The sequence below is a fragment of the Rattus rattus genome, chromosome 4 (assembly GCF_011064425.1).
Source record: "Rattus rattus isolate New Zealand chromosome 4, Rrattus_CSIRO_v1, whole genome shotgun sequence".
NCBI classification, from domain to species: domain Eukaryota; kingdom Metazoa; phylum Chordata; class Mammalia; order Rodentia; family Muridae; genus Rattus; species Rattus rattus.
This window is the reverse complement of record NC_046157.1, coordinates 159,636,473-159,661,006: the sequence shown is the minus strand read 5'-3', so window position 1 is coordinate 159,661,006 and position 24,534 is coordinate 159,636,473. Positions and strand designations below refer to the sequence as shown.

The window sequence follows — 24,534 nt, the reverse complement described above, 5'->3', positions numbered from 1 at the left end:
ATTTTAAAAAAAATCCATGGGCAACCAAGCATGGTAATCTCAGGACTCAGGACACAGAGGCAGGAGGATTACCACAGACTCAAGGCTACTTTAGCCTACCTAGCGAGCTCCAAGGCAGTCTGGGCTGCAGAGTGAGACCTGGCTCAAAAGACCCAAAGTACATCAGAACGTTCTTGTCCCGAGAACAAACATTTCTACCCGTGTATCATAATCTTCCTGCGTTATAAGGAGCACAGGTTTTTAGTTTTGCTGACACATTGACTTCTCAGTGGTGTTCCCTTACAGCTCACAGTTGTTTGCTGGTTATCAAATACCTAACTTCCACAGACGTTCATACCTCAGGTTCTGCATCTCTGTCTCGCAGGCCATATGGTCATCCAGCTGCTTTGGTACCGTTTACATGAACGGCCTTCAGCTCTGTCAGCGAATCATACCTGTGCCTTGTTATTTAGTTTTCCTTCCTTCCTTCCTTCCTTCCTTCCTTCCTTCCTTCCTTCCTTCCTTCCTTCCCTCCTTCCTTCTTTCTTCCTTTCTTCCTCCCTTCTTCCCTCCCTCCCTTTCTTCCTTCTCTTCCTTCCTTCCTTTCTTCCTCCCTCCTCTCTTCCTTCCTTCCTTCCTTTTCTTCCTTCCTTTCTTCTTCCTTCCTTCCTTCCTTCCTTCCTTTCTTCCTTTCCTTTCCTTTCCTTTGAGACAGGGGTCTCATGTAGCCATGCTGGCCTTGAATTCACGACATAGTCTACCTTGACCTTGAACTCATGACAGTCCTGCTTCAGCCTCCTAAGTACTGGGATTGCAAGTATGAGCCACTATGACCAGTTTGCTGATTTTTTTTTAATAAAGCTCCACACTATGTGCACACAGGTGGGTTTGTCTCTAGACTGCTCGTTGGTCTCACTGACTACCCTTGTGCCAGAACCACACTGTCTTCAATTCTGTAGCTTTGTGCTTAAAATCTAGTAGTGTGAGCCCTCCTACATTATTCTTTTTAAAGACGGGCCCGACTATTTTAAGTTTTGTGTTCCCATATAAATTTTAGAATCAGGATGTCAATTGCTACTCTCAAAAAATATGCAGTTGAAATTGCATTATCTTTACAGATAAATCTTGAATCCTTAAATTGTTCAGCCCACGAATATATCCCACCTTATTTAGTTGTCTATATCCCCTCTGTTTCGATGCTTTAAAAGCTAAGTTAGTGATTATTTATAGGTCTAGGATACATTTTATACGTATTTTTAGTTATTGTATGTGTTGTTCATATACGCATGTATGTTCTGGAGTTTGTGTGTGTTCATGTGTGTGACTGCAGGTGTGTGGACTGCTGTGTTCCTGTGGAGATCAGAGGACCACCTGGGGTGTCCTCACTTTCTATCCTGTTTAAAGCAGAATCTCTTGTTCACCACTATGTAAACTGGGCTAGCTGGCCTGCTCACTGGCTTACAGCGATGGCTTACCGCAAGCTCGCAAGGATTCTCCTGTCTCTGCCTCCCACTTCTCCATGGAAATACTGAGGTCACAGATGTGCACAACTGTGTCTGGATTTACATGGACTAGGGACCTGAACTCAGGTCCTACTGACTGAGCCATCTCTCCAGCCTGGATTTAATATTTTAATTAATAATTTTTAATTAAACATATTTTAATTAAATTTGTCCCTAGCTATTTCTTGCTTTAAAGAAGAAAACAACTTCTTTTTATATGCAGTGTTTTTAAGTCTGCTTTTAAAATATTTATTGATGAACAAGACACAATGGTAGTGCGTAAAAATAGTTATCTTGGTCGGATGGGGAAAAGTGACAAACTCTTACAAGTTTACCTGGTGTGCCATGATACTGACAGATTTGCTAATTCTTTTTTTTTTTTTAATGTCACTGTCTTAGTTAGGGTCGCTGTTGCTGTGACAAAATTCCATGAACAAAAAGCAAGTTGGAGAGGAAAGGGTTTATTTAGCCTACACTTCCACATGGTTGTTCATCACCAAAGGAAGATGGGGCAGGAACCCGGAGGGAGGAGCTGCTGCAGAGGCCATGGAGGGTGCTGCTTACTGGCTTGCTTCCCCTGGCTTGCTCAGTCTGCTTTCTTATAGAACCCAGAATCACCACTCAGGGATGGCACCACCGACACTGAACTGGGTCCTCCCTACAGCTGGATCTCCTGGAGGCATTTCCTCAGCAGACGCGCCTTTCTTTCTGATGACTCTAGCTTGTGCCAAGCTGACACAGAACCAGCGAGTACGGTCACTTTGGATTTTCTATGCCTTGAATCTTACCGTCTGTGACTACAGTCTCGTTTCTCCTGTTTTTCAGGGCTCTTGTTTTTCCTGACATATAGCACAGGCAAGTAAGTCCTTGATGGCAATGCTGAATCAATATAGCCATGGTAGACATTTTTATTCATTCCCTGGCACAGGGTGCTTTGATTGCAAAGATCAGAAACCCCATTCAAACGCACTCAAGTGATTAATTGTAGATAGATCCCAAAGAATCTGAGTCTAAGAAATGAAGCCCACTTTCACAGGAACTGGAGCAGCACAGGAACCAGAAACACCCGGTCAGTCTCTCTAGGACCCTCCCCCTTGCTTCTCTGGTAAGCTGCTCTGTTCTCCTGATCCTCTTTTCAGACCAGAGACTTCTTCTCAGTTTGCCCATAACCTAAATGGCGACCATTGCCAAGGTAACCTTTCACCTTGACCTGGGAAGGAAAGAATTCGGTTGTCCACCTTTGGGTCAGGTATCTACCTCTATGCTGATTAGGTAAAGTAACAGGGGAGAGGATTAATGGACCACCGCCCCCATCTCATCAGTGGGACCTGGGCCTGCAAGACCCAAGGAGAGGGGCTAAAGAGATGACTCAGTGGTAAAGATATGGTTCAGTTTCAAGCAGCCACTAACAGTGGCTCACCATTGCCCATAACTGCAGTTCCAGTGGATCTGATCGCCTGTTCTTGCACCTGCAGGTACCCGCACATGTATGATATATATTCACACCAATACACAGACACAGAAATGAATCTTGAAAGAAAAAAAAGAAGTCAGGGAGAGCCAGCAACCCTTAGTGTATCTAGTGTCATCTGTTAGGGTCTTGATCTTACACACAAAAGAATACCACAGGAAACATGAGTGAAGTAAAAAGCCACAGATTGAGGTAGGGACAGGAGGGACTCTGGGCTGCAGATTCGAGGACTAGAGGACTGGGGTCTTCAGAATGGCTGCAAGAACCACAGGCCTTTAGTCTCTGAAAAGCTTAGGCGGTGCTTACAAGAGGCGTGCATCACTTCTTCACGATCAGTACCTATCCACTCGGTTCTACAATTGTCTGCAGCTCAGCCAATGTACTGTGCACTTCTCCATGTACTAAGTCACAGTGATGCTGGGTGAGGTAGCAGGAAGGAAGCCCAGTCAAGGCAGAACACGGCTTCTTACAGAGAGACGCTGGGATGGGGCTCTGTTCGCTGAGCTAGCTATAACACATCATTATGAGAATAGGTGTTGTGTGACTTTTCAAAGGGAACGTATTTCTATTCACTGTAGAAACAGAGGACAAGGGTAGATCAAAGAAATGATTCTGCCAAGTCCAGTGTGGTGATCCAGTGAAGTTACTGGGGGTACTTACAGGAGCATGGGTCAGGGGTTACTTGCAAGAACACAAGAGCATCGGGTAAGAACATCATAGCAAATCCTGTCCCAGCATGGGCAACAACTCACAAAACTGCATCGCTGAAGTGCCCCATGCAAGCCACAGGCAGCTACAGCACAAAGGCTCTCCCCCATTCCTGCCAGCGCCCAGCTGTGGCTTATTGCTTATGTAACTTAACTAAGTAGAGGCAAGTTCCGTACCTACCATCGCTGATCCATCTCAAACATGGCCACTGTGGTGAATTCTCTAGCACCACTAAAGACTCAAGCGTGGCACTGGGAGTCTGAGTTTCTGGATTTCTGAAGCTGGACAAGGACCAGGTTCCATATTGGAAACTGTTTCCATGGAAACACACACAAACGGCACAAACAGTTACTCTGGGGGCAGCTTGTTCATCATTGCTTGCTCTGGTTGTTGTTACAAGGGAGTCTTATAACAAAGTTTCTTAAAATAAAACACAACAAAAGTGTAAACAAGCCCGAGAGACTTAAGAAGTTGTATTAGCCAATTGCAATGCAGAAACTTTTTTTAAATTCCTTTTTCAGCTAACACACTGTGGACTAGGGGTGAGGAGTAAGGAAACTGTTGGGAGTAGGGGCAGGGAATCAAGTGTTAAAAGACAGGCAATTTTGGGGTTGGGGATTTAGCTCAGTGGTAGAGCGCTTGCCTAGGAAGCGCAAGGCCCTGGGTTCGATCCCCAGCTCGGGGGAAAAAAAAAAAAAAGAACCAAAAATAAAAAAAAAATTGCCTGTCTTTTTTTTTCCCCCCTTTCTTTTTTTCGGAGTTGGGGACCGAACCCAGGGCCTTGTGCTTCCTAGGCAAGCGCTCTACCACTGAGCTAAATCCCCAACCCCAAGACAGGCAATTTTTGACACAGGTCAAATATCTCGAGATGCTAAGACATGATTGTTTACTTCCTCGGACCCTCTCATGGTATGACAGTTACTTTTTGAGCCATGTGTAAGTCTTTGCATCTTTTGGAGAGACAAGACACCCTGGACTGTTTCAGATAGGACAAGATGATGTCCAGCATTTGCTCCAAAATAATGCAGGCTGAGAAAGCGGTGGGAGGGAGTGGAGATAAAACACAGGCCTTGAGTGGGACTGCTGGGGCCTGGGGGTGCTGCATGTTTGAGACGTTCCTCATACTTTCCTGTCTACTTGGTGTGTTTGAAATTTTCCATAGTAAAAACTTTTAGGTTTTTTTTTAATTAGGTTCATTTTGAAAGCTTTTTAAATTGTCATTTGTTTGTTTATTGATCATTCTGAGCTAGAACTCAGGGCCTGGTAGGTGCTCAGGGCACTGAGCTACATGCCACTAGAGCTTATTCGGATAAAAACCAAAAAACTTAAAAAAGAAAAGCAGAAGGCACAGTTTTTCAGAGAAGCTGACCAAGGTCATGGATCCCTGATGCCTGCTTTCTTGAAGTTGCCCAAAACCACCAGCCCAGGGATGGCACCATCCACAAGAGCCTCTGCCCTTCCCCATAAATCACTGCCCTACAGTTTTGCCTACAGCCAGGTCTTATGGAGGCATTCTCTTAATTAGGTTCTCTCCTCTTAGATGACTCGAGCACGTATCAAGTTGACATAAAACAATCCAGCACAGGGGACTTGTCAGCTATGCCTTACAGCTCATCTCTACTTCCAGCTGAGGTGACGTCCCTTTACCTAGCAAGGGACATACAAATCAGTCTTCTCAGTGCCATCTGTCCACGTGGAAGCCAGCCGAGTCCCCCACATGGGCTGCTCTTTCTGTGGAGCTCCAGTGTAGCATCAGAAGATCCCAGACCCTTGGCTGTGGAGACTGAAGGGAGGGCGGGTTTCACCTATGAACGTCTATTTTTACACAGTCTGTGACTTAAATTCCATAGCTTATGCTGCTAATTTTATATACGTTTGACAGCTGTGTCTTCTTTGCCAAATTTTCAATCCCCCCCCTTCCTGATGTTGAAGAGACACGCTTGCCCTCTTCTACAAGGCCTTAGAGATGTGGGCTTCAGAAGGTCAATTACCTCTCTCTCAGGTGTAACCCCAGAGGTGAATGAGTCTCTCTGGCTGTCTGTACCTTAAGCTAGGTGTGGTAGGTGAACGGACAGGGACTGAGAACTGCAACAACGCTAATGGAAAGTGCTGGAAGGCACAGCCCATGGCCTCACTCATCCCCTTTGCCATGGAGTAATAATGACACAGGCTGGGCAGAAGCTCCATGGTAAATACTGCATAAAGTGGGCATGCTGGAGCAACCCTGTAGCCCCAGCTCTCCAGAGACAAGAGTTCAAGATCATCCTAGACTGCATAGTGACTCAGCCAAAAGCAAGCTGGTCAGTAGTGGCACTCATCTTTAATCCCAGCACTTGGGAGGCAAAGGCAGGTGGATCTCTGTGAGTTTGAGGCGGGCCTAGTCTACAGATTGAGATCCAGGACAGCCAGGGCTCCTTGAGACAACTTTTCGCAAAATAAAAGCAGACTACAGCTGTGCTCAGAGAAGATCCCAAAAGCCTCAGTAACAAATCCATCCTTGTAACAGTTAAAAAGATGCTGGCCACAGTAACAAATCTGTCCTTGTAACAGTTAAAAAGATACTGGCCACAGTAACAAATCTGTCCTTGTAACAGTTAAAAAGATACTGGGCTCAACAAGGCATCCTGCTCCAAGTGCAACGCCTCCAATAATCAGAAAACACGAGATCTCAAAGTGAGCAAAAACGTCTTTCCTTATTGCTGTGTTCAAAAACCAGACAAAAGCAACTTAAGGAAGTGGTTTCTTTGGCCGCAGCGGAGAGGGTACAGTCCTTGGGAAAAGCATAGCGTCAGGAGCTTGAGACAGCTGGCCACATTGTGTCTGCAGTCAGAGAGTAAAGATATAAATGTGTGGGCTCAACTCACTTTCTAGTTGTGTTTGTTTAGTCTAGGACCCAGCGTAGGGAATGGTTCTGCCCACAGGGGAGGGTCTTCCTACCCCAAGTAACCAAACCTAGATAATGCCTCATGGACATGACCAGAGGGTTGTCTACTGGGAGATTCTAGGTTCTGTCAAGATGGCAATCAACGTGAACCACTACACATACACATGAAGGAAACTTCGTATACCTTGGAGCAAACCCAGAACTAAAATTGGAGTCTTTTCTCCAGCCCTGGGCTGATTGCCCTCAGCGGGTTACAGGGAAATGAAGGACTAATGTACCGGTTCATTCCCTATTCAGAAAACCCATTGCTTTTTATTTCTCCAGGTTGAGAATGGAAAGTCCAGGAAAAGTTATACAAACAAAACAAAACAAAACAAAAAACCCCAAACCCACAAATAAACAAGCAAACAACAACAACAAAATAAACAAAAAGCAGGTGAGCCCCACTGATGGAGAAAGCTTATGACTTTGAAAGTATTATCAATGTGCTGAGGGACTGAAAAAGGAATGTTCTAGTCAAGGGCCCTATCCATATTGCAGTGTTCATTCAATCATAAAGTCCTGAATCCAGAATAGCCTGGATTTCTCTGTCCTGTCAATGGCATGGTTCTTATGTATGTTTCATAACTCTTGGAATTACAAGCACATTTCTGGCTTTCGTTAGCATTTCTCTGACTGTTTTTATTGTCAGTTTGACTTTTTAACAGGGTCTTGCATAGCTCAGGATATGTTTAAAGTCAATATGTGGTTAAGGATGACCCACTGGTTGCAGGGCATATGTAGGACGGACATTAATTTCAGGTGTCTTCCTTAATGTCCCTCCATTGTCTCTCAGTAAACTGGAGCTTACTAACTCAGCCAGATTCCAGGAACCCTTCTGTCAGTGTGGCCTCCCCCCCTCCCCCAACACACACTAATATTCTAGGTATATCTGGCACACACAACTTTTTTAGGGGTTCTGGGGGATTGAACTCACATCTTAGCAAGCTTGCTTAGCAAGCTCCTAACTAAGCCATCTTGTCTGCCCTGCTTGCTGTTGATTTTGTTTATGTCTCAAGATAGGGTCCCACGATGCAATCTTGCTTGGTCTGGAACTCCCTATGTAGACCAGACTGGCCATGAACTCATAGGCATCCACCTGCCTCTGCCTTGGATTAAAGGTGTGCACCACCATGACCAGATAGTAGCCATATTTTTAAAGACCTGCCCTAATCACCAGGCAAGCAAATCTTGAAGCTTTAGCCCCACTTTCTCACCAACTCACCTCCCCTAGACTCCTTCAAGGCTTCCTAGTCCACATCTTAGAGAACTCGGGACCTCTTCCTGTGCTGCACCAGGCCTCTGGGCTACACATAGGAACCAGACCATTTTCCCCTTTCCTCTGGCCTTCTTCTCTTATGGAAGTGTGGACAAGGAGCTGTGTTTCTAACTTGTGCCCCCAGCCTGTGGTGACAGCCCCATGAGACACTGACACTCAGAGTCCCTTGTTCCGCCGACTACAGCATTCACCAAGTGCGATGTTCTTCTTGCAGCACAAGAGTCCGTGGGAGACTTACACAGTTCATCTTTGAGCCGTGTCTTGGCACTGCTACCATGTGTTAGAGATTTGGGGGAGTGCTGTAGAGACCAAAAGGAGCAACAAATGTAGCCTGCAGGATCCCAGTGGTTCCAGAGTTCAGCCTGCACACTGCGCCCTGAAAGGAAATATGACCTCTTCCTATTTCTTTTTTTCTCTCTGACTCGAGTAATTGGTGCTGTCAGTCCTGGATCCCGACGCTGCCCGTCATGCGATTGTCAAACCTCTAAATTAAGACCTCGACTCTGCGGTGTAGAATAATAACATGCTCTATTTTGGCTGAGTTTAATGACCGTGCCAGGATTCGAGTCTTGCCAGGTTGCAAGGTCACGTGGGTGCCTGTCCTGGCCTGGAGAGAGCTAATTGTGTATAAGGAAAAGAACGGAGGCTGTGCTGCACTCAAGACAGAACATCAGGTGGCAGGATTTCAGAGGACCATCGGGGGGCTCTGGCACACCCAACTCAGCTCACAACCCCCCAGGCAAGTTATCGAGACAGCCTGCCTCTCGGAGGGTCCCCAAGTTGCCTTCATTACCTTTCTAGCAAAAACCAAAGAATCACACTGAAGCCCACCTCACCTTGACCCACAAGGGCCTCCCAGCCTAGTATTCACACTCGAGAGCAGCCGACCATAAGACTGGATGGAGCTTAGCGACTACTGTGCTTATAACAAGACCTGAAAGATATCAACCATAGCTAACTCTGCAAGGTAGTGTGTGTGTGTGCATGAGTGTGTGTGAGTGAGTGTGTGTGTGAATGTGCATGTGTGAGAGTGTATGCGTGAGTGTGTGTGTGAGAATGTGTGTGTGTGAATGTGTGTGTGAGAGTGTGTGTGAATGTGTGTGTGAGTGTGTGTATGAGTGTGTGTGTGAGTGTGTGTGAGCATGTGTGTGAGTGTGTGTGTGTGAATGTGTGTGTGAATGTGTGTGTGTGTGTGTGTGAGGTGTGTGTGTGTGTGTGTGTGTGGTGTGTGTGTGAGTGTGTGTGTGTGTGTGAATGTGTGTGTGGTGTGTGTGAATGTGTGTGTGTGTGTGTGAGTGTGTGTGTGTGTGTGTGTGTGAGTGTGTGTGTGTGTGTGTGTGTGTGTGTGTGTGTGTGTGTGTGTGTGCATGTGTGTGTGTGGTATGTGTGTGGTGTGCATGTGCATGTGTGCGTGTGTGTGTGTGTGTGTGTGTGTGTGTGTGTTTTCTCATGGCAGCCCAGGGAAAGGCCTGGTTGGTGGTGAGGAAGGCTGAGGTGGCAGAGACTTCCAACCAGCGGCAGGCACATGAACTTGGAAGAGGAGCCTGCAGATCTAGCCAGCAGCTTGCCCACAAGCTTATGAGAACCACTAGCTCTGTGATCCACAGAAGCCAGTGAAGAGAATAAATGCAAATCTTTTGGGCTATTTTTACAGTGATCAACAAACAACATATTGATAGTATTTTCCAGAAATTAGAAGTAGAAGGTGATTCTGTATAGGCTAACAATGCTGGGCACTGTATCTCTCAGAACCTTGCTTCTTCCTGGTCCCTGTCAATGGATTCCTGCAGGTGACTGTCCTCACAGCTGTTAGACAGTGACTAGCTTGCTGTCCACAGTCCACACCTTCGAAACAGGTGGGGATGAACCCTAAGGTGTAGTCTGCTTTTTTGGGAGCAGCTAAGACCAGGACTTCAAGATGGCGTCCAAGCACAGCTTCTTTCCCCAGTGCTTGCTTTAGCACCCTCATAGGCTTCTGGAAGCTCTGCCTTATTGAATCTCTTGTACCTGGATCTCCAAGGAACCTGACTCAAGACACAACTGTATTGAATCCTGCCTCCTTAAAATTTAAAAAACAAAAACATTATCAGACTCTGAAAGATGCTGTTTCATTCTCATAATTAGCAAAGATGAGTCTTGAACCAAGAAAACAGAAGCAGATAAACCCAAATATATAAATGATTTTTCAAAAAGCATTTGCCAGGCCACTGAGATGAACAAAATTCTTTGTTTGTTTGTTTGTTTTTTGTTTTTGTTTTTGTTTTTCAAGACAGGGTTTCTCTGTTTAGTCCTAGCTGTCTTAGAACTGCGGCTGGCCTTGAACTCAGAGATCCACCTACCTCTGCCTCTCAATGCTGGGACTAAAGGCAAGTGCCACCACACCCAGCTAACAAAGAGAATTCTTTAGAGAGCTTTTCAGAAGGCCCTGAGAGAACCATCAGCCGCTCTCGGAATCTGACTCTTGGGTCTAGGGACGGTGGGCTTCTGAGGTCAACCACTGCCACATACGAGGTCTGAAGCCTGACTTGCTGGGGCTTCACGACAATAACTTCATTCCAGAGCTGCCCGCGATGTAAATGCATCAGTTGATGCCCCTTCCATGTTTCTCTGAAGCATGTTGACTTAATCACATATTCATGGAAAAAAAAAAAAAGGCTGAACAGACAGAGGAGGTCTAGGTTTGATAACAACAGTGGCCGATCACACCGGCTCTGGCAGACTCCCCAGTCCTGTCACTGGACCTGTGATGACTCAACAGAGGTCCCTGCAGCTCAGCTGCCTTGCCAGCACAGAGGCAAGGGCTGGGCCACAAGCCCTATGAGGTGCCCTTCTCTCCTGTCTTTACCGTCAGGATGAGTGGGAGAGATGATAGATTGATACTACATACTGGACCTCAGCCCAGGCTCAGCAAACACCAAGCAGCTCCTATCACAGCCTTTTCCTCTATCATGTTTTTGTCTGCCTGCCTGCCTGCCTGTCTGTCTGCCTGCCTGCCTGCCTGTCTATCTGTCTGTCTGAGACAAGATCTTGCTGTGCAGCTCAGGCTAAACCGAAATTGGCTATGTACCTCAGGCTGGCCTTGAACTTGTGATGTTCCTGCCTCTGCCTCCCAAGGGCTGGCAGAGCAGCTGTGGGCCACCATACCTGGCCCTCTTTGCTCTCTTGATTCACAGAGTCTTAGAAGCTAGTTCCTTTCAAGGAAGTGGGTCATGCTAAAAATGTATGTAAAATATTCATGGAGACAGCACAACACACTGTGTTTACAAACCCGCTGGGAAAACATAAACATCGAAAACTCGAAACCAGAAAAAGACATGAAAAGATTATCCGCCAGACTACAAACCTGCTTCACGAGTGAAGAAAAAAAAAAGAAGAAAAAAAGCAAGACATTGATTTCATTGAGCAAACTGGCACTTTAGCAACAAAGCTCTGAATGGAAAGAGCGCTGTGAAGAGACACTAGAGATTAGGAATAGACTGACCGGAGAAAAGCAGTAAGAACTGCTCCCAGTCTTCAACTGAGAGGCCGTGGAGATGAACTGCTCAGAAGCCAGATGTGGGGCTCAGCCCTGAGATGCTTCAGTTGACCCAGATGTTTGCCTTGAGCACCCACTGTGGGAGGCTTTGTACTGCACTGCTGACCTAGCAGAGAACCAGCGGGACAGGAAACAGCCCTGCTTTGTGGGCCCCTGTGTTCCAGCGAGCACTGGTACCCGAGCTCCTGAGTCTGGCAAAGCTCTTCACCCCTCACCCCTCACCCCTGCATGGCAGTGCATACTGCTTGGCTCTGTGTGGCCTCTACGTCAAAGGTACCGGTTCTCCACTCAGGCTTCCCACCCCAGCTCTGAGTTTCAAGGTGAAGGAAAGAAACCCTCTCAACCACACTCCCTGCCCTGACATTTTGTTACTTTTTTATTTTATTGTGTGTGTGTGCATGTATGTGTGTGTGTGTGTATGTGCGTATGTGTGTGTGTGTATGTGTGTGTGTGTGTGTGTGTGTGAGTGTGTGTGTGTGTGTGTGTGTGTGTGTGTGTGTGTGTATGTGTGTGTGTGTGTGTGTGTCCATCTTACTGGCTCCGATTGGCTTATTTTTGTCACGAGGTTTCAACTGTGTCATTCAATCTGGTTTCAAATTTGAGATCCCTGAATGCTTGGATTACAGAAATCTATTGCCATGCTAAGCTTCTCCAGATTTTATAAAGAAAACTTTTAAATAGGCAGTCATGGTGGTTTAGACCTGTATTCCCAACTATATCAAGGACTGAGGGGGGCATGTCAAAAAAACTACATCAAGGACTGAGTGGGTTATGATCAGCCTGGATAACTTAGAGAAACCCTGCCTCAAAATAAAAAGTGGCAAAACAAAACATAGTCTGGGGACATTAGCTCATCAGAAAACACTCACATAGGGTGAATGGAGCCCATTTCAGGAAGGGAGGGAGGGAGAGAGAGAGGGAGAGAGAGAGGGAGGGAGAGAGGGAGAGAGGGAGGATTACACATATAAACTAAAAGACATCAAACTCTTCAATACTCTCACTATAAGACTCAAAGATGGCAGCTCCTTGCATACTTGGGCTCCATCTTTCTCCATTCTTTGTTTCCTCTGAGTTATGTGAAAGTGAACAAGACTCCCAAGTCTTCACCCCTAAACACCCCAGCTTACAGCTCCTAAGAATAACAGTGTTGCCTTACACAGTCACAGTGGCCTACTACACCCACTCCAGAGTAAAGCCAACGCCTGGTTATGCTCCAGATGTTCCCAGACCGTCACAGCTGGTACCGTGGCCAAGATGTAACCACGTCACTGCATGTGTTAGGGTCTCTCTCGGTGTCTCTCTCTCTCTCTCTCTCTCTCTCTCTCTCTCTCTCTCTCCCTCTCTCCCTCTCTGCCTCTCTCTCTCTCTCCCCTCTCTCTCCCTCTCCCTCTCTCTCCCCCCCTCTCCCTCTCTCCCCCCTCTCCTTCTCTCCTCCCTCCCCCCCCCCTCTCCCTCTCGTGTGTGTTTGTGTGTATTCAAAATGCCTGCAAGTCAAAAGGAACATTCGGGAAAGTCTTAGTCTGTGTCGTGCCTGCTCTGGAAGTAGCCATTTTTACTAGTTCTACCTGGGGGGTGGTGATTAAGATATACATATCTAAGAGTATCTAAGAGGTGTTTTAAACATTTCTTTGTTTGTTTATTGTGTGCCACAGTGTGTGTGTGCAGGTCAGAGGGACGACTTACAGTACTCAATTATTGCCTTCTAGTGTAAGTCCTGGGGACTGAATTCATTCCGCTTGGCAGTGGGTGCTTTTACCACTGGAGCATCTTTTGAATTAACGTCTTCTGACTCAGTTACGATTCTGTTACAGTTGCTATTCTGTTACAGCAGCGGCAGCACACACTCTTTCCCACTTGGCTTCTTCAGCTCAACCCTGGAAATCAGTTCCTTTTGGTGACCCCTTTGTCATGCTTGTTTCTACCTTAGCATCGCACTTGGTTGTGTGAAGCTATACAGTTTGTCCAATCCGTCTTCTTAGGTGGGGATTTATGTCGTTTCTAACACAGAGCGCCAAAAGACAATGCCGCAACTTTGTGTGCATCTTGTTCCGTATTCTAGGATTAAGTCCTCAGGGAAAATTCTAGTATAGGATGTCTGAGATAAAAGCACAGACGCGGGGCTGGAGAGATGGCTCAGTGGTTAAGAGCACTGACTGCTCTTCTCAAGGTCCTGAGTTCAAATCCCAGCAACCACATGGTGGCTCACAACCATCTGTAATGGGATCTGATGCCCTCTATATAATAAATAAATAAATCTTAAAAAAAAAAACAAAAACAAGAAACAAAAGCACAGACGCTTCAAGAAGTTTATGCTCAATTCCCCTCCATAAAAGCTTGAATGATTTGTCCTCGAAACCGAAGGGTGTGTTGGTACATACTTCTCTAAGGTTTGCTTTAATAATCACAATAGATTTCTGTGAAGAAAATTCAGATTGTTCTATCTTTAAGAGGCTGGAGTGGTGGCCACCCACAAGGAGCACGGGGTGTGCCGGACCAGATCCAGGGCTTGGCTGGAGACAGGTCAGGCATGCTCCAAGGTGCTCTTGAAGGCAAGGAATTTTCCATTCTGTGCTGTCTTTTTTCTGACTCACTCCCGAGGAGCAGACTTGCCCCTCTCCTGGGAAGAGCCCATCACTTTGTAGAGGACACGTAGCTGCTGACAGCTGAGGCTCCTTTCTCAAGAACAAATGACAATTCCACTTAGAAGACCGGGCTTCTCCCAAGTCGAGGATCTTCCTCTGAGACCCCCATGAAAATAAAGAAGAAAGAAAGGAAAAAGAGCCCTCTATGGGTCAGCTTTTAGCTTAAGCAGAGAGAACTAAGCCTGGAAAGCCTTCGGACTATGACAAAACAGCCACTCCAAGGGCTGAGCAACGTTTTAGAAACATACTGCATGGAAAAAATAAGACACAGCTTAAAAAGAACAGAAGGCAGCCAATGGTCAGTCCCAGGAAGGAACAGACAGGCAGCAGAGAGAAAACCAGGAGCGGAATGACAGCTCTCGTTGGCAAACTGATTTTGTCCCTGGAAAATAACAGTGTGTTAGCTGAAGGGATTCTTCTCTTTCAAGGAAGCCGGGAGGAGAGATCTGTGTAAACCGGCTGGAAGGAAAGGGTTTGTAGGATGGTGTTTGTGGCTGTTTTGCTGAGGGGTACTAGGAGTGCCCTCCTCCCCCAGATTTGCCTCAATCAACAGATACACAAGGGGCCTCAGGGGTTTGCCAGGCATCCTGCTTAGCAGCCCAGGAAGGGGATAGAATCAGTGAGGCCATCCCTCCTCTCTAAGCAGTGTATGAGGGCTGCAAGCTAACTTCCCGATCAGGAGAGAGGTCAAAGCACTAAGAGCCCCCAGCTCTGTCTCTAGAGCAGGGGATAGGGGCTTCCCAAGCGGGAGGCATGTGCCAAGAGGGCGGGAGGAACTTCAGCCAGAGGTGCTGGAGGGTCCCCCCTTCATTGGGAGACAGCGAGTGCCTGCTCTGGCTGAAATGGAAGCAGTGTTCTGATTAGAACTCCTACACTAAAATTTTTGGAAAGAAAAGGGCAATTTCTGGAAAAGGGACTTTTCTTTTTCTTTTCTTTTCTTTTTTTTTTTTTTTTTTTTTAAACCAGACAGATGAGCGTATCTGGTAAGTGCCTTAACACTGTGGATGCCAGGAAATAGCTCGCTGTAAAATTTGACTCCATGATTCTCTGGAAAAAAATTTTTTTTCAGAGATTGATGGATGTGACAGGTTGAGATATTTTTCACAGGTGAATTGAGAGACTTGGAAGCAGCCCCACCCCTTCCCAGTTCGTCGTGATCTACTGTAGTTACAGCGCACTTTCAACACAGGATCTAAATTTATGCACATCAAAAGGTTGATGTTGTTTTAAAGTAACTTTTCTCCTTATTATGTAAGTGACACATTTATTGTAGAAAAAAATTAAACACATGAGTACAAAGAAGAAAATTCCCTCAGAACCCAGGCAGCCAGCTACAAGCACAGTGCAACACTTTCTGTGATGGTTCTTGCAGCCCCAACCCTCAGTAACTCCTTTATTATTACTGTCATATGCAGGGACAGGGCCATACACCACCTTCCACCATTCGGTCTGCAGGCTCCTGCAGAAAGTGTCCTTAGCCACTGAGACATGCTGCTGGCTCCTCCATGGTCCTTTTATTTAAAAGGACATATACACATGTAAAATTCCACCCTTAAAAGTCTATCTATAAAGCACAATAAATAGGATGTATCGGTTTGCACTTACAGTCCAGTACTTGGGGAGGGCGGGTTAAAGATGAAGAACATCAAGTTCAAATCCAGTCTGGGCGACCTTGTGAATTCCAAGGTAGCATGGGCAACAGAGTATAAGCTATTAATTAAATAATTAATTATTCATTAATAGACTCTCTGTCTATTAAATAAAATCAAGCCAAACCAGACACCATAACACTTGCTTTTAAACTATAAGATGATATAAACATCTATATATTTTATTAAAATATATAGGCATCTTTTCAGATTATTAAATATTATTCTAAAATCGTTCTAACCATACAGTATTCCATGGGACAGATATGTCACTATTTAAACAGTAAACTGGGGTAGAGGGCAGTTGCATGCGTGTGGACCTGGGTTCAAACCCTCAACACTCATGAGGAAGACTGACCACAGCAACACTGGGCACAGGAGCATCCTGGCCTTTCCTGGTCTGCCAGTATAATCTAGTCAGTCAGTTTCAAGTTCAGTGAGATTCTGTCTCCGATAGACAGACAGACAGACAGACAGACAGATGATAGATAGAAGATAGATAGGTAGGTAGATAGATAGATAGATAGACAAACAGATAGATGATAGACAGAAGATAGATAGATAGACAGACAGACAAGCAGATAGATGATAGAAGATAGGTAGATAGGTAGATAGATAGATGATAGGTAGATAGATAGATGATAGGTAGATAGATAGATAGATAGATAGATAGATAGATAGATAGATAGATAGATAGATAGATAAGGACAGTAACTCAAGAAGTCACCTGCCATTGTTCTCTGGCTTCCATATTCCATATACACTTGGATGAGCACACACACACACACACACACACACACACACACACACTCACATCAATCTTCAGTAACTAGATATTTATGTGGCTGTAAGTGCTACAGTTATAAATAGCACATCCTTGAAGCTATTTCTTTTGCACAGACAGAATAGTTTATTGGATATATTCCTAGAAGTAGATTGTCCTCTCCATAGAGCAGGAGCAACCACAGATTTGCAGTACAGAGTTACCCAGCTGCCCTCAGAGAGGTTCTCACTCCCACCCTCCCAGAGGCAGCCTGGGGCTTCCATGCACACCTTGGCGACCAACAACACTGAAAAGCCCTTTGCAGCGTTTCTTATATGCTTTCTGACAAGTCACACCTTTTCTTTGAAACATCTGCTTACAAAGCTTTGAATCCCAGGAAGGAGAACCATTTTCTCAGCCTGACGACAGGCAGGCAAGGACCCGGGATGCAGCATTTTGATACCCACCTCCCTAGGTCTCTAACATGGTTCATCTTCAAAAAACACACGACTTTTTCTGCAAGACCCTGAACATTTGAGCACAGAGCTGTAAAGTCAAGGAAAGCAGGATAGTGAAAGTAAGGTGGTTGCTTCAAAGCAAAATTAGAAGTTACTCCATGGCCTGCGACTTGTTATTTAAAACTCAGTTACTGGTACCCTCTAAGGAAGGATTTCTAATGATTCATTTTCTTAACTACATGCCATCCTTCAAGTTTACTACTTTATGAATGGGCAGGATTTTCTTTCTTATTTCAGACCTTAGAGAGTAGCTCAGTGTACAGTGTTTGCTGAGCATACATGATGCCTGCGGTTTAAATCGCAGCACCAAATAAAACCCAACGCTCGGAGCGTGGCGGCAGGAGGATCAGGGCTTCAAGGTCATCCTTGGCTATGTAGCAAGCTTCAGGGCCCAGAAGCCGGAGAGAATTTTCCTGCGCTGTGTGAATGCTTCTGATGACATCATCTCCACCTCTGTGAACTGTGTGGTCGCTCACCAAACAACCGCTGAGATGTCACTTTCTGTTGTGTACAGGAAGCCATAGCTTGCAAAGTGCTTTCAGCGATGTGGGTCTGAACTGGATGAGTTGCATGTAGTTCACAGGACAGTTTCAAATGAATCCCTCTAAACCGAGTAGAGTGATTTGACTAGTCTAGTTAAGCTTCCATTGTCCCTGTGGTTGTAACATACAACATTAGTCATGTGCCTCATCCTTCATCTCATCCTCAACGTGTCTGTGGAGCTACGGGATCCACTCTTTCCTCATCCCCTGCTTCTTCGGGCTGCTCCTTTTATTCAAAAGCCTGTGATATTACCCACAAGCAAAACCCCCATATGGTGTATTTTACAGGTGTCTTAGTTAGAAATATTCCAGAGAAACCCATCTCTCAGGTTCTCCCTTCTTTATATGGGGTGCATCTCACAATTGAAAATATGGGCAGTGGTCCCCCCACAGGCTTCTAATGATACTCGGGACACATGGATAACTAAAATGCCTCAGAATATTTAACCCTTGGCCAGCCAAGTGACATTCTCCATGCTGCCCCTCATGTTTGAAAGTACAGCAAAATTCTTGGCCACCTCTTACTGATTCAGACAACGTACTCTCCGTGCAATGTGAAAGACGTCAGGCTTGAAACCACAGCTCTGAAACACCGTGCCAGGCAAGGCTTTGCTTGCGTCTCCTCATTCCTCCCAGCCTTTGCCCTATTTGGCCAAAAGCAAAACCTCTCCCCCTAGCAATCATGTTGAGAAGGGTAAAAACCAAAGCAAAGCACTATTCAGAGGGAGCACATCCAGGTGGAATGGATTTGAGGGCTTCTCACAGTAAATCAGGCTACCTCCTTTTGGCTTGTGGGGAGGGAGGATGGACTCATCCTAGGAGCTGCCAACTCCTCACCAGTAAAGTCTGTGAAGGAGGCTTCGGGCAAAGATACCCAAGATGCAATGCAAACCTAAAGCCAGGCCTCTCAGAACATTCCTTGTATTTACTGATGGTCTCCTTCAGTGGCCCCAAGATGTGCAGAGACTGGGGCTGCAGAGATAACACACACAGTCATGGCTCACAGTGATCCCCGAGAAATCAGGGGTATCTATCAGAAGGTACTACCAGAGGTAAGGGCGCAGCTGTGGGAGCTGTCAGAAATGATGACCCCACTACCATTGGTGGGCATTGAGATTACCACACAATGAATTGGTAGCAAGGCATTGGGAGCCATTGAGGGTAACAGGTGTGTGGGATGAGTAAGCTGGAGGAAACCCACCTGGTGGGTGTCTTCAGGAGAGGTAGAAGCAGAGGAAAGAGAAGCAGGGGAGGCCAGTAAGAAAAATGGCTGCTATACTTTCATGCACACTCGGGGACTAGCCACAAGTCCGCCAGGGGTCTGCAAGTCCACTCTCAAGCTTGGATAATTTGCTGGAAGCACTCATACACTCCACCCATGGCTATTAGACTCACATTGTGGTGCCTACCATAAAAGGGCACATTCAAATCAACAGAGGGACAGAGATGGGCAGGGTGGAGCCAAGAGACTTCCACACACAGACAGACACCCATGGTCTTCTCTCCCCACATGGAACCTGGGAGAGTGCTAACTTTCTTGGGCAAAGAATGACAACATGCATATGAAAGGGGAAGGAGGGAGGGAGGGAGGGAGGGAGGGAGGGAAGGAGGAAGGAAGGAAGGAAGGAAGGAAGGAAGGAAGGAAGGAAAAGGCGAAACAGAGGACCTAACCTGAGCCTTGGGGACACAGAGACTTGATAGCTACTCAGAAAGCTGACCTCAGTTTTTATGCAGGTTGGAGGTAGCGTGCTTGCTTGCCTAACATGCAAGGGACCCTGGGTTTAATTCCCTATTCGGAAAAATAAATTGTGGTTCCTTATTTCACAACAATCATCTTGACTTATGATGATGTGTGTGACCCAGTTACTTTCCTGTTGCCCTGATAAAATACCCCGATAAAAAAGCAACTTAGGGGAGAAAGGGTTTACTTAGCTCACAGTCCCTCACCGTGGGGATGTGCAAACGTCAGGAACGTGAAACGGCTGGCCATATCACATCTACAGTCAAGAGCAGGGAGTGAGGACAGGGAGTGTAAAATCATTCAGGCTCCACACCCAGCCAGCTCCTACTTTCTTACGACCCAAGGCCCGAATCAAAGATCTGTGGGGCCATTTTCAGGCTGGGTCTTCCCACATCCATAAAGTCAATCAAGACAATCCTCCACGGGCCAACCTGATCCAAACCATCCCTTCCTAGGACTCCCTTTCCAGTGTTCTAACTTCTCTGGTGCCATCTCATTTGTTGTAATAACACATTGACAAAAAGCAGTTTGGAGAGGAAAGGATTATTACTTTCTTTTTTTCACTCATACATCCAGGTTGTGATCCATCATTAATGATGGAAACCAAAGCGGGAATTCAAGCAGGGATTTGAAGGAGAAACCATGGAGGAATATGGCTTGCTGGCTGGCTCTCTGGCTTCCTCCTCGCCTCATACTTAACTAGCTTTTAAGGACTAAGAATACTTGCCTGAGAAACCCTGTTGCCCACAGTGGGCTTCGCTCTCCTATATCAATTAATAATCAATACAACCTCCCACAGATCTGCTCACAGACCGAGTCATAGTCACTTCCTCAGATGAGGCTTTTCCTCTCAGATGTGACCAATCCAGCTCAGTCAGTCAACAGCAGGTCCTCCAGGGCAGGAGTAAGGAATAAAAAGAAAAAAAGACAACACTGTAGCATGACCCCAGCCAGTTCTGAGGTAGAAACAGGTTTATTATTTTCCGGTCTGTTTTTATACCACTTTAAGTACATGCAGACTAATAAGATCAGGTCTGAGTCAAGGAACAAGCAAGGCAATAAACAAAACCCCATAAACACCTTTCTAGGGGCTGATCAAGATGACCGAGACAAAAGGAATGCCACACAGGCCTCCGCTGCTCTGTTCTTAATCTGGGCCAATTTCCTGAGTCCTGGCCCAAAGTCAGATCCCCATCTTGAGCTTACTTCTTTTGCCCTGGCCAAATTCCCACCAAGTGTCTAGAAGGAAGGGACCCCAAAAGGTCCTCCACCCAGATGACTCCAGATGGTGTCAAGTTGACAATTAAGACACTAGCTGTCTTAGTTAGAGTTTCATTTATTTGGGGCTGGCTTACAGTATCAGAGGTTCAGTCCATTATCATCATGGCAGGAAGCATGGCAGCATCCGGGCAGGCATGGTGCTGAAAGAGCTGAGAGGTCTACATGTTGGTCCAAAGGCAGCAATAGAAGACTGGCTTCGATAGGCAGACCAGGAGAAAGCTCTCTCTTCTGAGCTGGGCAGAGCTTGAGTACTAGGAGCTCTCAAAGCCCGCCTACATGGTGACACACTTCCTCCAACAAGGCCACTCCTCCTAGTAGTGCCACTTCCCATGGGGCCAAGCATATTCAAACCACCACACTAGCCATGGCGATATGCTTCCAAGTGTTCTATGAGCCGCCTATGAGGCCTGGAGCTCAGAAAGCAAAAAGATGCCTAAAGGCTGAGGTTTGCCATATAAAGAAAGAAAAAAAAATACTTATAACCTAAAAGAAGAGGTAAATAACTTTTAGACAAACTGTCTAAAAATGCTAAATACTTCTTTTTTAAAAATTTATCATTAAATTACTTATACGCATTGTAGAGAACCTACTGTGTGCTGGCCAGATAGAAACATCTGAACTATCGCTTAGTGCTTTACTTGGTGAATGACTCAGAGCAAAATGTCAGGGAAGTAGAGATTTTAATAACACCCTGCCTAATAAGCCCTAATATGATGGGAATTAGAACATGGGGAATTTAGCTTAAGGTTACACGTCTCAGAACTCAGTGAGTCTCTAAACTGATTTTATAATTAGGAGCATATTTTTAGCTTATTTTTCAACTGAAGATTTTTATTATATTCATGTTAATGTATGTAATTTCACCGTGGTATTTTTGGATTTTTTTTTTTTTTAAGAAAAGTTGAATCTTTATTCTTCGGTGCAGCAGAGTGTGAAGGTGTCACCTAAGATTTAAGGGACACAGCCATGCAAATCAGCAGGCCCCGCTCAGTGCCATGAAATGCTCCTTCTAAGATACCCAGTTCACAGAGCATCACGGTGCCAAATGACCGCTGATGGTGATGAAGGGGAGGGACCTGTCGGGGGGGACGACCTCCAGTTGTCTCAAGGAAAGAGCCGGTTTTCAGGCTGGGTCTTCCCGCATGAATTAAGCCTCTCAAAACAACCCTCCACCAGCCAACCTCATCTAACCCTCCCTTTAGACTCCCTTTCCAGGAGTCTTAGAGGACATCAGCAAAAGCCTTAGAGGAGGAAACGGTTTTTAACAAGCCTAGGAAAGTATGTGCCAGCCAGAGTCCTGGAGAGAGATAGGGGTAGGGGACCCAGGGAAGCTATGACTGTAAGAGGAGGCTGACAGGTCACAGAACTCCAATGGCCCTGTTTAAAATCAAACCCCAGTTCAGTCAGGAAGAGCAGAGTGAGAAAGACTAATTGAGAAAAAGTATTTTTAAATTATCTTTGTTTATGTATGTATCGAGTAAGCGGCATGTGTGCGTGCGTGTGTGCATGTGTGTGTGGTGTGGTGTGGTAGGGTGTGCCAGTGGGACGTCTGTGTATCTGCTCGTGGAGGACAAAGGAGAACATCAGGTGTCCCTGCTCTGTCTCAGCTGTATTCCTGTGAGACAAGTTTACCAATGAATCCGGAGTTAAGCAGGCAGGCCAGAAATCCTGAGAGGAAAGATTTTTAGCAGTGCGCATACCAAGGGAAAAATCTTTGCTCTAAGGGATTTGGGGGGAACCAGTGGAGCTTAGTAAGCCCTCAGCACAGGCAAGGGTGCACAGAAGCAGAGGCTAGCTCTCAGGCTGACCCTGGGCTACTGACAGAGCGGAGTTCAACGGCTAGGGCAGAGCTGCCTCTGCTCCAGTGGTTCTCAACCTGTGGGTTGCTACCGCTTTTGGGGGTCGAATGACCCTTTCACAGGGGTCACACATCAGATATCCTGCATATGAGACATTTACGTTATGATTCACAGCAGTAGCAAGATGACAGTTATGAAGTAATAGCGGAATAATTTTATAGTTAGGGGCTAGCACGACATGGGGAACTGTGTTAGACGGGTGCAGTGTTAGGCAGGTTGAGAACCACTGCTCTGCTCTCACCTCTAAGGACACCTACATACACAGAAAGAGTTGTGGCCTGGACATTGCCGACCCCGGTAGGCCGTGGGTACAGACAATAGAGAGTCACAGCATGGGCCAGCCCCCAGTAAGCAGCAAGGCAACATCGCCACTGAGTGATCTCAAGGTAGGACCAGGCCACCCCTCCAGTGCTGTGCAAGGCAGAGCCACAATCCAGAGAGAACCATGCCCAAGCCTCAGGGAATTTTCTTTGACCCGATGTTAGCTACTGCTCTTGCTTCTAAAACAGAACTCCCCGGCAAATACGACTTCAGGAAGGAAGGGTTCATTTGGGCTCACAGTTAGGGGGGCTCACGGTTTGAGGGTGCAGCCTAAAGCGGCAGGGGAGTCATGGTGGGCCACGGGAGTATGACGCAGTTGGCCACACTGCATCATAGTCTGGAAGCAGAGAGATGAATGAAGTCGCTTTCTCTTTTTCATTAAACCTGGAACCTTGGTCCATTGATGGCACTGCCCACATTCATGGTGAACCTTCTTCGTTTATGGAAACTCTCTTAGGTATCCCCCCCATGGTATGTCTCCATGGTGATTCTAAATCCAAACAGCTGACAATGACGATGGACCATCATACCAGGACTCTAGCATGTCACGTCTTTCTTCCCTTCTGTAACTACGGCATTGATCCCTACCTGTCCCAATTCTATATTTAGAGGGGCACGTCATGTTTGGTTTCAGAAATGTTACCTGTGGATAAGCCAGATCTTGAGGCTTAACCATAGTTAACTCATTATTGTTGGCTCTCCCCACCCCCCAGGAATGGGCATCCAACCCAGGGCCTTGCACTCTAACACTGAGTTATCCTCCCCATGACACGTGATTTGGATAACACTTTAAGGTTAATGCTGGGAATGGTTACGACTACTGTGTTGTTTGGATTATGAAATGTAATTTAGGGGGAAAAATACATTTGGGATGGGGGGCCTCCAATGGGAGAATACTATGAATGTTTGTATTCCCAAAATTCACATGTTTGAGTGACACCCACCCCCATGATATTAGGACATGAGGCCTTTGGGAAGCTTCTACAACACGAGGGTGGATCTCTCACAAACGAGATTAGAAAACCCTGGAGAGCACCCACCCTCCCTTTCTGCCAGCAGGCAATGAGAAATCAGTACTCTGCAGTACCAGAGCCTGCCTGTCCACACCTCAGACCTCAGCCTTTAGACTCTGGTTGTGCAGAAGCCACCCATCTCCGATGGTTCATCATGGCATCCGGAGCAGAGCCTGGGATGGTAGTGAGGGGGGTGGCCATGGAGCAAACAGAGTTGTAAAGGGAAGGTGTTGAGTAGAGTCACGTCCAGGAGGAATCACAAATGCACACACAGGGCTTGGGGAAACGACCCCGTGGAGTGGATGTATCTCAACTCCCATCAGGCCTTGAGAGAACTGTGTCTTAGGAGAAGCAGGGGTAAGTTGCAGCTTCCGTGATTCGGGGGGCTCTCTGCCACCTCAAATCCTCCCTTCTCACATTGAGTCAGGGATTGACGGGGGATTATGTCAGCTCCTGCAACCTGGGAATGATAGATCCCTCCTGCTCTGCTTTCTGTCTTTTCTGTTGCCATGAGGGAACACACAGACCAGAAGTAATTTAGGGAAAGGGTTTATTTTAGCTCAAGTCAAGGCAGGAACTTGAAGCAGCCAGTCACAACACATCCACAACCAAGAACCGGGAGATAAGAACATATGCATGCTTGTGCCACTTAGCTCAGGTTTTTTGTTTTGTTTTCTTTTTCTGTCTCACGCCATTCGTGGGGAATGGCACAGTCAAAGGTAGACAGGGTTTTCCCACCTCAATTAACTCGGCCAAGACAATTCCCCACAGACATGGCTGATGTAGACAAGCCCTCATTCAGACTCTT

General features: G+C 46.2%; 2 protein-coding genes and 1 long non-coding RNA gene across 3 annotated transcripts in view; 2 read left to right on the top strand and 1 right to left on the bottom strand.

The window, feature by feature from the left end:
• Positions 1-24,534, top strand: part of Ngef (neuronal guanine nucleotide exchange factor) — a 96,712-nt gene that overhangs the window by 37,102 nt on the left and 35,076 nt on the right. The window lies entirely within an intron of this gene.
• The window catches only part of Neu2 (neuraminidase 2), an 85,523-nt gene that overhangs the window by 59,632 nt on the left and 1,357 nt on the right, over positions 1-24,534 (bottom strand). The gene's annotated exons all lie outside the window — the stretch shown is intronic.
• On the top strand, positions 7,073-23,816 carry LOC116899609. Its single transcript, XR_004387745.1, has 3 exons — positions 7,073-8,461; positions 11,062-11,064; positions 23,804-23,816. It is a non-coding gene; the product is annotated as an uncharacterized LOC116899609 (long non-coding RNA).